General features: G+C 46.2%; 2 non-coding genes across 2 annotated transcripts; one reads left to right on the forward strand and one right to left on the reverse strand.

The window, feature by feature from the left end:
• Positions 1-1,007: 1,007 nt before the first annotated feature.
• trnaw-cca (transfer RNA tryptophan (anticodon CCA)) lies at positions 1,008-1,079 on the reverse strand. The gene has a single exon. It is a non-coding gene; the product is annotated as a tRNA-Trp (tRNA).
• A 7,403-nt stretch (positions 1,080-8,482) lies between these two features.
• trnav-aac (transfer RNA valine (anticodon AAC)) lies at positions 8,483-8,555 on the forward strand. The gene has a single exon. It is a non-coding gene; the product is annotated as a tRNA-Val (tRNA).
• The last annotated feature ends 2,799 nt before the right edge of the window (positions 8,556-11,354 follow it).

Genomic DNA, 11,354 nt, shown 5'->3' on the forward strand with positions numbered 1-11,354 from the left:
GCTCTCCAACAACTCTGTGTCATAATTTTAAAATATTTATGCTAAGGATACACAACGGGTGTATAAGGCATTCTAACTACAGCCAGCTGAAGATAAAATTCCACACGTGAAAATGGTTTAAAACACGCACATTTCCTGCAAAGTTCAAGAGGGCTTTTAGCGGAGATTATGTTTACATCGAAACAATCCGAAGCGCGAATTTCTTTGAATTCTAAATCAATCAGAATTTCAGAGCGGCACATAAACGTTTTCTCTGTTTAAAAGTGAGATTTTTTAAAACTGATAAAAATGTAAAAAACGTTTCTCACTTAGAAATTTTAGATGGGGTGGTGTATTACTAGTAGCGGCGCTGAACTCACCATGTGCAATTCAGTTATGTGACGGGCAAATGGTTTAATGGATAACGTGTCTGATTTCGGTTTATAAGATTGTCGATTCGACTTCTATCGGTGTTGTGTGATTTTAAATCAGGCTCCTCAGAAATAGATGTCCGTTATGTAAATGAACCGCACCTGAAAGCAAACGTTGGGTCTGGTTTCCTTTTTTTCCTGCATGCAATAGCAAATCATTACAAAACAAGGACGCTAATGTCCAATAGCGTTAGTCATTTAAGTAAACATGAATATACTGTAAGGTGTTAGTACATGGGAGTTTCAACCACAATAAAAAAAGGGCAAATTATAATTACAGGCTTCAGACAATTTTTCATACAAATGTGACCAAACACTCCCTAACTTTTAGGTTTGCTTGAACCTGTAATAATAAAGAGGTCTGAAACTTCCATTCTCTGATGTTACTGTCTCTAAAGCCAGACGTGATGTTTTGCGGATATGCAGTGTGTCTTTCCTCTTGTCGTGTTCAAGATGATTCGCTGCATAAGCTCCTGACTGGGTGTTCTGTACTGCGCTGTTATTTTGTTCAGATTACCTATGTGGTGTACAGATAAAACCCGACTGCGTGGTGTAATCTCCGGGGTCGGCACCAGCAGCACCTGCAAACTCCTCAGCTGACCTCGACGTGATTTGAACACGCAACCTTCTGATCTGGAGTCAGACACCCTACCGTTGCACCACGAGGTCACTCGCCACAAGGGCTTTTAATTCACCCAAAGAGAACAATCAGCGTCCCTGAAAACGATTTTATTCATTCTCTCTTGTGAGGAGCGCCACTCTTCCAACGAGGGTCTCTTCTTCCCAGACCACAGATTATTCTTTCCGCCCGGCTCTCTCACAGAGAGCAGACACACCGTCTCCACTGATGTATTTACTACATCTATAGATCTGACCCCCTACAGCCCCGGTATTCCTGGACAGGATATTTACCACCAGCCTCGTTAACTTCTCATCTTGACCTCTCCCAGGAGGAGCACAATTAACACAGAATCCTCTCTCCATTTAGCAAATAACACAAAACACTGTTTACCTGTCAAGACAGAAAACCGGGCTGCTCCAGGTGAGGCTTGAACTCACAACCGCGGCATGACTCCACTGATCATGTCATTTTACAAAGCCTGAACCAGGAAAGCGACTGTAAGTCGAGCAGTTATGGCGTTGTTTTAATACTTGCCTACTCTTTCAATTTTTCGGTCAAATCTTTTATTTGGGAGTACTTTCAATTGATGTTAATCCTTGTCCCGATGCACGATTCTGGGCCATGGTGCATCTTGAATAATGTTCTTATAGGCTTCAGTTTGGAAAAGTGCGCTCTTCAGAAGCTCCCGAAACCGCTAATGGTTACATAACACTTAATGCAAAAGCAACGTTCGGGTTTGAAAAAGAATATTACTTGCTATGAATACAAACACTGTTACAGGAGGCGTGTTAGGGCTAATTTATCTTAGATCATCAATTCATCTTACATTTCTTCTCCATCTATATCAACAGCGTAATCCCTACTGAGCGCTAAAGGCAGGTCCTGGCAATACAATCTTCTTTAGAAAACATTTTTCAAACTATTTCCACTACCATACGTAAAGTGAAAGATACTGATTGCATGCAACTAATAAAATCTCTCTTCCAGGGACGTTGCAGCTAGATACAAATTACAATCCAAAATGTATCAGCTTTAAAATTTTCTTTTGGATCCATAAGACGATCAGCATAAGACTCAAAATATACCTGTGTTTGATTGTACAGCATAGATTGTACAGCATTTATGTTTATATTTATGTTAAAATCAAGGTAAATATATCAAAATATCAACATCCAACTTCACAGTGCTAACGTAACAATGCTTCTCAAACAATTCCGCGTTGTATTTCTAAACTCTTTAAGCAGAGGACGCAACAGGAGTATAAATGATATCTCCCGCCAGTCAAAGATAGTTTTCCATGGGTGAATATGGTTTTCTGGGAGTTGCGATGTTGGTCACTATTGGACTTCCCCAGTGATATTGACTCAGGCACTCAACTGTTTAAGTGTTGTTGTTGGACACAAGCAAAAGACTCGCATTTTCTGCAAATATAGAGGGTTAAGGTTTCGGTTTTAGCAGAGACAGTGTTTACATCGACAATAATAACAAGATCATCCCTGGGTGGGTTCAAACCACCAACCTTTCAGTTAACAGCTGAACATGCTCACTGATTGCACCACAGAGACTGTTGAGAGAGGCTTTTCTCCATTCACATGCAATTGCTTGCATTTTCATGCCAACCGGCAAGATTTCTTCTGCACTGATAGCCAAGAATTAAATTTCATTTTTCACAAGCTGTATGAATTTTTTGAAAAACAAGTTGTTGCAGAAAGGAAATGCATTCATGCATTAAACTAAATCAAGCCCTATGTGGTTGTGTCACAGTAAGGTGAACCCTATGGGCGAGGAATGTTCCTGCTTCATGTCCGACTATGCCACCTAGCAATACAAACGGGGTGCTAGGGCCCCTCTACATTACCACAGGTTCTTTTTATCTCCCAGAATCACCAATGCTCACACAGACCAGCGACAAGCATTTGTATTGTATAAGTGCCCTTTTTATTTTCCAACTACATTCACATTCACTGTCACCCAAAAACACAATGAAAACTGTATTCACAGCAGCAAAAGGTCCTTCCCAGGGGCAGCAATCTTTCCTGTAAAATACTGAAGAGAGGCTACTCGAACGTTTCTACTTAGTACCTGTAGTCTCTGATGGCCCACTTGAAGGAGACGGGTATCGCCTAGTCCTGTTCCCCAGTCTCCATTCAGATAATGATAGAAATCCTCTGCGGGCTGTATTACATTCCCCTCAGTTTGAATCGGCTAGCTGTGCCAGTTTCCTTGTTCCTCACCTTCAGGTGTTAAATGTCTCTGTACAGTACCTCTGTTTCAATGCCAATGTCTCTTGTTGTCGTCAGTTACTGAACCAGTAGATCCTTGCCTCCAGGTATTAGAAGTCTCTGCAGAGTACCTCCGGGGTCTTGCACTCTGCAGCTTCCCTTGTGCTGCCTGTGTCGTGTCCAGGGTCCAGTGGGAATCGGGAGCCCCCTCTGTTCTGTCTCAGGTGTTTGTATCCCACTCCTTAGCCAATCCCTTTCAGGGAGTTTTCCAATGTCCCTGACAGAATCGGATTTGCCCAGTATTTTTCCAGGAGGAAGCTTGTGTTGTTTGAGGGGTGTGGGTGTGCCGAGCTAGGTGTCATGGGACCTTATCAGTTCACCCCTTGGTCTGGCTAAAACTGGCTCAGCGACTCCTCACACCTCCAAGTCTCGATACCTAATTGTCCCTGCTAGGCGGTATTCATTAGGACAACTGCAGTCGCCTCCCTTGAGTGAGAGGCAACATTGACACCATTATGGAAATCAACATAACCTAATCAACCCCAGCCTGTTACTGCCTCAATGACCCACATCCTGTAACACTAATCAACATAACCCACTCAATCCCAGCCCGTGACTGCCTCAATGACCCACATCCTGCAACACAAGCTTCACCTGGAGCACAATGGCTGTGTTTTCAGCTATGGAAACTTACCGTTGACTTTAAGTCGGTGTTTGTGTTGCTTTTTCTGCTCGATGGATCTATATTAATGCAGGCACACATGCTTCCACGGCAAGTTATTTTATTGCTGTTCACAAACCAACACACTGCAGACACCTCTGATACTCTCACTGCTTGTGGACCACGTGTTCCTGCTGTCAGCCTACTATACCAAGTTCATGCAGATCTACAAACATTACTGCTCTAGTACAGGAGTGAAAGATGAAACGAGAGGTCACCCACTTTAAAAAAGCACATTTGTCAAAACTTAAAATCGACAACGATGGGATTCAAACCCACATGTGCAGAGTATAATAGATTAGCACTCTATCGCCTTAACCACTCCATCACCTGGTCACAGAAGTTAGCCTCCTGACATGAGTTAGTGCTCAAGATGGTCGTCTTTCCTCTACTCAAGGATCATTTTCCTCTTCCACCTGCGATTTCACCATTTTCCTTGAAGATGTCAAACATAAAAAGCGCATTGAGGTCCTTGGACTTAAAAAAAAAAGAAAAAAAAACATAATTGAGTAGTAGTTTATGTGGTAATTTCAGGTACAATGTAAGAACTTAGTTAACTAGTCCCACAGTAATGTAATGATAGGGGTCCTATCAATAGAAAAAAAAATACATGTAACCCGAAAACACGACAGCCACAATGCGAGAAGCCTTCCGGGAACCTAGGTAAATCACTGTAGTAGTCTAACTACTACAGAAAATACAATTTAAAAAAAATACTTAACGGAACAATTTCAAAACAAAAAGAACATTACAAACAAATCTGGGGAACAACAAAAACACAGATTCTAATGCGAGAGCTTTTTCAAGTCTTCGGTACCCCATCGTGCTCCCTTAGTCCCAGTAGACCTCATTTATCTGTATACAGCAGGGGGTCCACAGCTGATGGGAAATTAAGTAGGAAGCTGAGTCAGCATGCGTGGGCTGCAAAGGAAAAACTATAGGTTTATTCCATGCTGAAAAGAGAAGGAAATACGACGTGGACCCTTCTTCGGGTGTGACATGGAATAAACCCTTTACCTGTTACATTGATGTTAATTTAGACCGGAACTCCAGCAAATACCTAAAAGACTACAATCCCACTACATAAGGTGTTAAGGACAACCTATACGTAGCAGCATCTAAACTGGTTGCTTTCAAAAGCTAAAGACCTGCGCAGGCTGACGTTGCACAAACACAGGGTGAAACACGGTTTTGGCATGTTTTCCGTCTCTGCCTGGGGGGGAAGGGACAGTAAAATAGCAAGGAAAATACAAGGGAAGGGAATACAAGGGAAAAAACAGTGCTCACTGCAAAACAAAATTAAAAAGAACATTAAAAACATATCTGGGGAACAACAAAAACACATAATCTAACTGCGAGAGCTTTTTCAAGTTTTCGGTACTCCATCGTGCTCTTCTCGTCTAAGAAGATATCTCTCATCTACCTGTGTACAGGCCAGCTGAGGGTCCACAGCTGATGGTAATTTAAGTAAGTAGCTGTGTCAGCATGCATGGGCTGCAAAGGAACGAGTAAAGGTTTATCCCATGCTAAACAACGTTTCGGGCAGTGGAGCCTTCTTTGGGTTTGGTACAGAGTAAACCTTTACTTGTTTCATTCATGTTAATTTAGACCTGATCTCCAGCAAATACCTAAGAGCACCTAAACTCAAGAGTTGCTTTCAGTAGCTAAAGACACAGGCTACACTGCTCCAGGTAAAGCTCAAACCTCAGCATAACTCCGCTGGGCGCTGCCGTATAAGCACCACGCACTGACTGATTGCGCCACTGCAGTTGCATGATTTATTTTCCATGCACAGACTGACGTTGCACAAACACAGGGTGAAACAGGGTTTCGGCATGTTTTCCATCTCTGCGTGGGGGGAAAGGGACAGTAAGATAGCAAGGAAAATACAAGGGAAGAAAAAGAAAAAAATACTGCTCACTGCAAAGTAGGGAGAAGATCCTGGGTTTCGGCATTTTGTTTTATCGCGCCCTTTGTTCCTCTCTCCAGTGCCCCCTGCCTAAAGTGACGCTTCCCTTTCTCAGCCTGAAACACAAGCGAGGCACAAGCAATGATCCCTCCAGGTTTCTGTAGTGTTGCGGTTATCACGGTTGCATAACACGCAAAAGGTCCCTGGTTCGAGACTGGGTGGAAACAGACTCTTCTTGCAAGCCCCTGTACTTCATTGAGGTCTTGAGCCACCAGTCATTGGTTCCCAATGTATTTCCGGTGCCTTCATGCACTCTTGTACCAAACGCACGTTTCTTCTGTACGCGGAGCCGATCATTTGCAATTTGGCTGTGCCGACAGACCAAGACAAGCTCTGTCGGCTCAAAAGCAGCGCATCACCTGCAAAAACAACAGAAAGATTAGCATCCAGCGGGGGCCTCTTAGTGAGCCCAAGATCTCATCAAGAATCGGCTCCAGCAACAGGGCTGGGCGCATTGTTCCATTCTCCGACCACTCTCGGTGTAAACAAGTCCCTCCTGCTCTCTGCTTGAAATGCACTTTCCTGCGTTTGCTTTGGTGTAACTGGCTTCCCCTGCATGGGTGAATGTGCAGAAGATCCTTAGTAAGTCATTGAAGAAAACCGAGAAGAGGTCGGAGTGGCCTCTGTCATTCATCAACGATCCAGTCAGGCAGTACTCCTCTGTAAAGCGCCGTTCGTTCACATCGATTGGCTTTTTTTTGCCTTCATTCGTGCAAGTAGTAAAAGCAGACGCCCCTATTCTACCGTGACCCGGATTCGAACCAGGGTTGTTGCGGCCACAACACAAAGTACTGACCACTATACGATCACGGCGAGTTACCAAGACACACGGGGCAGGTGGAAAAGGCTGTGTTTTCTTCGTGTGACATAATTCGGAAAAGTCCTGACTTTGCATTTCAAGTGAGCCCCAGTATACATCGACCCTTGAGTGACAACTCTCTTGCGTGTTTTCTCATCTTTATGTAGATTGGACATTTCAGCATTTCGCGTCTGAACGGAAAACACAAACGACCAACTCGGAATGACTTGCCTTTGACGCTTATCAAAGCATTCTTTGTGCATCGAACAGACCCACTCACCTCTTAGTGTGGCGGGATCTGCACAGTGCATGTCGCAGCGCTTCCTGCTTTCACTTCAATGTGCTTCCTGATGTCGAGTCGTGTGCCGTGCGGAGGCTCTGAAAGCGAGAGCAATGAAAAGGTGCACGACGCTGTGAAAGAAAACAGAAGTGGAAGGCAGTCCTTTCTCTAAGGAGGTGAAAGAAAAGCTACTCCCCGTCGGGGAATCAAACCCCGGTCTCCCGCGTGACAGGCGGGGATACTTGCCACTATACTAACGAGGAAGACATCGCACGCTCCGACACCCGGAATCGTGTCCCGACCCAGCGTGCTGGAAGGCGACGCGTGCTGTGATTCCTTTACGGAGCAGAAATGACAACCGAGGAGCCGAGAGATCATTTCAGCATTTTGCGTCTGAACGGAAAACACAAACGACCAACTCGGAATGACTTGCCTTTGACGCTTTTCAAAGCCTTCTTTGTGGACGACGACTGCGCCGCCTAGCAGATACAAATGGGTTGTACAACTTTGAACTAGCAAATGGAAGAGGGCTAAGCCCCCTCTCTTTTAGTCCAGGTTCGATCTGTCTCCCAGAATCACCAGGGCGCACGCACACACACACACCCGTGCCGTTGAAGTGCTCTGCTTCATTTCTAAGAGCAACTCAACATTCACTCCTACCCCGAGTGCAGAAAAGACAGCGTCCGCAGCAACAACAGCTCAGGTCTCTGCACAGGAGCTAAGCTGCCCCCATCTCCTCTGCTCTGCGGCTCCTGCAGAGTGGAGTCCTGCCTGGAGCCGTGTTTGCAGGCGGCGGCTCCCCGCGCCCTGTCTGTGCGTTGTGTCCAAGAGCTCATGGGAGGAAGAGAGAGCCCTCCCACTCGGGGGCTTTTCCACGGTCTGTGTGAGGAGGGGCGGGTGTGTCCAGTAGCTTATCGAGCGGAAGCCTGGGGCGGCGGAGAGCTGTGATCGTGCAGACCTTGAGGTGTCACCTCTTTGTATGCTTTCCCGCCCCCCCTCCGCCCAAGCTCTGCTCCAAAGTAGCCCGGCAACCCCTCACACCTGCACGTGTCACAACCTAAGGTGTGGTCATGAGACGCCCATGGGGTGTCGTTCTGTTCTTGCTAATTGTTTCCTGCCCGTCGCAGGCAGGAGTCCATGCAAGGAAGATGCGCTGGACAGAGCTCAGAGGGCGCAGCTGGGTGGCTTTCCTTCTGAGTGACGTTCCTGCAACACTCTCCCGCTACTCTTGGTGCGCTCATGCCGCAACACAGGAAGGCTGGAGCAGGTGGCTGTGGGCTCGGCGCACTGCCGAAATAGCTCAGTTGGGAGAGCGTTAGACTGAAGATCTAAAGATCCCGGGTTTCGGCATTTTGTTTCATCGCGCCCTTTGTTCCTCTCTCCAGCACCCCCTGCCTAAAGTGACGCGTCCCTTTCTCAGCCCGAAACCCAAGTGAGACACCAGCAGCGGTCCCTGCAGGTTTCCGTAGTGTAGCGGCTATCACGTTCGCCTAACACGCGAAAGGTCCCTGGTTCGAGACCGGGTGGAAACAGCCTTGTTTTGCATGCTCCTATACTTCACAGAGGTCTTGAGTGACCGGTCATTTGTTCCCAATGTATTTTCCGGTGCTTTCGTGCACTCTTGTACCAAACGCACGTTCCTTCTGTACGCGGAGCCGATCATTTGCAATTGGGCTGTGCCGACAGACCAGGACGAGCTCTGTCGGCTCAAAAGCAGCGCATCACCTGCAAAAACAACAGAAAGATTAGCATCCAGCGGGGGCCTCTTAGTGAGCCCAAGATCTCATCAAGAATCGGCTCCAGCAACAGGGCTGGGCGCATTGTTCCATTCTCCGCCCACTCTCGGTGTAAACAAGTCCCTCCTGGTCTCTGCTTGAAATGCACTTTCCTGCGTTTGCTTTGGTGTAACTGGCTTCCCCTGCATGGGCGAATGTGCAGAAGATCCTTAGTAAGTCATTGAAGAAAACCGAGAAGAGGTCGGAGTGGCCTCTGTCATTCATCAACGATCCAGTCAGGCAGTACTCCTCTGTAAAGCACCGTTCGTTCACATCGAGTGGCTTTTTTTTGCCTTCATTCGTGCGAGTAGTAAAAGCAGACGCCCCTATTCTGCCGTGGCCCGGATTCGAACCAGGGTTGTTGCGGCCACAACGCAAAGTACTGACCACTATACGATCACGGCGAGTTACCGATACACACGTGGCAGGGCGGAAAAGGCTGTGCTCTCTTCGTGTGACATAATTCGGAAAAGTCCTGACGTTGCATTTCAACTGAGCCCCAGTATACATCGACCCTTCGACACTCTGAGTGACAACTCTCTTGCGTGTTTTCTCATATTTATGTAGTTTGCTTGCATGATGCCGGGAACAGTGCGGTTGTTCGCACCCATATGGTCTAACGGTTAGGATTCCTGGTTTCCACCCAGGCGGCCTGGGTTTGACTCCCGGTATGAGAATGTGTCGGCTTTGCCTCCTGCTTTCCAAAAGATCAGCACCGTGTATGAAGGAACTACATTAAAACTACTTGAACGTGCAAAACGTGAGCAGGGTAAAGTTAGCTTGAAGTTAGAAAACGATTTTGGCACGCCTGTAGGGCTTTCGCAAAATCTCTTAGAATTACAAAAACACATGCTTTGTGTATAAAATACATTGTGAATGCTTTCTCAGCCTTCACTTCTTTCATTTTTATGACGTTTTTTTGACCACACTCAAATATTCTTTTGTCCATATCTTCGCAATGGAAGCACAGAATGCCTTAAAACCAAATGCATTTTAAAGACCACGACTTGTGGATATTTCCACAGCCTCTTGTAGTGGTTTGATGGGTTTACTGAGACAATTATTAATTGTAGCAGTAATCACGAGGTTGCTCATTGGGGCTTTTAGAAAATCAATCGTCAGAACAACTAACAACGCACACACACGGGTTCAATACATTTATTAATATAAACTGTGCACCAAACATATACTAGTCTGCCTGGATACGAGCGGCAGACCTTACTGTGAGGGTTATCAATATACAAGGTATATAATCTCGAAGAGATGCAAACACAAAGAGATACACAACAGAGAATATATGTCAATATATATCGTTCGGTTACCAAATCGCTAATCAGTGTTATTACCCACTGTTACTCTACTCGGAATTAAATACATTACTCATGAATTAAATTGATAACAACCTGTGTTGAGGTACAATTGAATTCTCGAGACGCAATGTAGAACATGGGGTTTACTTATCCACTGTGTATGGATTTGGAATTTCCCGGCACGAACACCAACAGCTGACAGGCTCTGTTGCAGCCTCTGTTCCAGCGGTTGTCCAATGGGCATTGTGTCGGCGTCCCCTGGCTACCGGCCAACCAGTCGAGGTGCAGCTCGGTGTAGGATGGGCGGAGGAATCTGACTGCGGCGCACAGGGCAGTTGTTGTTCCGAGGGGATCTACCAGCAGTCCGGCTGGCTAGTATAAAGTCTCTATGCACAGAGTGTGACCGCGAGTCCTCACAAGTCACTCTTTTGCCTGGGAAGAAGCTGGTTCGTTCCCGGTCCAGCGCTGCTTCTGAATAAGCTATTCAGGTTGTCGACGAGGGTCCAACTGTAGGCTGCCGTTGATCAAGCGGAGCATTCACGTTGGTAGAATTCTGAGTACGTACGGGATCCTCGGCCTCGCGCTTAGAACAAAGTCCAAGTCCTTTTGCAGACAACAGCAGTTGTCACGTGTCCCGATCTGAGCTTGCGCTCCCTTTTTGATCAAGACCCAGATGTGTGCTGATTGGTTGAGAGTTTGGCGGGCATTGGAGACCCACGTGGTATTACCACGCCCTGCCAGTACCTGATTGGTTGGTCAAGGTGAGATATAAGTCACTTACTCTTGAACTTAGGAATGCAGTCCAGATGTCCATTCGGCACTCCCTAGACTGATAGGCGCCAATGGATGACCATTGATCATGATAGCCAGGCTTAGCTAAGCGCATCCCCGTCTGGGAGCTTGTTCCTTATCAAAAGAAAACATCTTAAATCAGCCTGCATAAATACTTTCTCTGTGGCAGCACCACAGAGATGGAGGGTGAGATGGGGCCTCCTTTAGGACAGCATACCAACGCTTAATTCTGTCTTATTAACAAGCATTGCCGCTACACTCTACACCAAACTATCAGTGAGCTAATTATCTTTTTTTAAACCTCCGGTTTTTCATCGATGCGTAATTACACAAGAACTGGAACCCGGGGACCACTGTGTGCACACATTCACAACGTGAGAAATACTGTTCAATACGGTCAATATGACCATAGGAAGCAGAACAGCGCAGTCTCCAATTACCCAGACTGTAAGCA

The sequence above is a fragment of the Lepisosteus platostomus genome, chromosome 5 (genome assembly GCF_059453375.1).
Source record: "Lepisosteus platostomus isolate fLepPlt1 chromosome 5, fLepPlt1.hap1, whole genome shotgun sequence".
NCBI classification, from domain to species: Eukaryota; Metazoa; Chordata; class Actinopteri; order Semionotiformes; family Lepisosteidae; genus Lepisosteus; species Lepisosteus platostomus.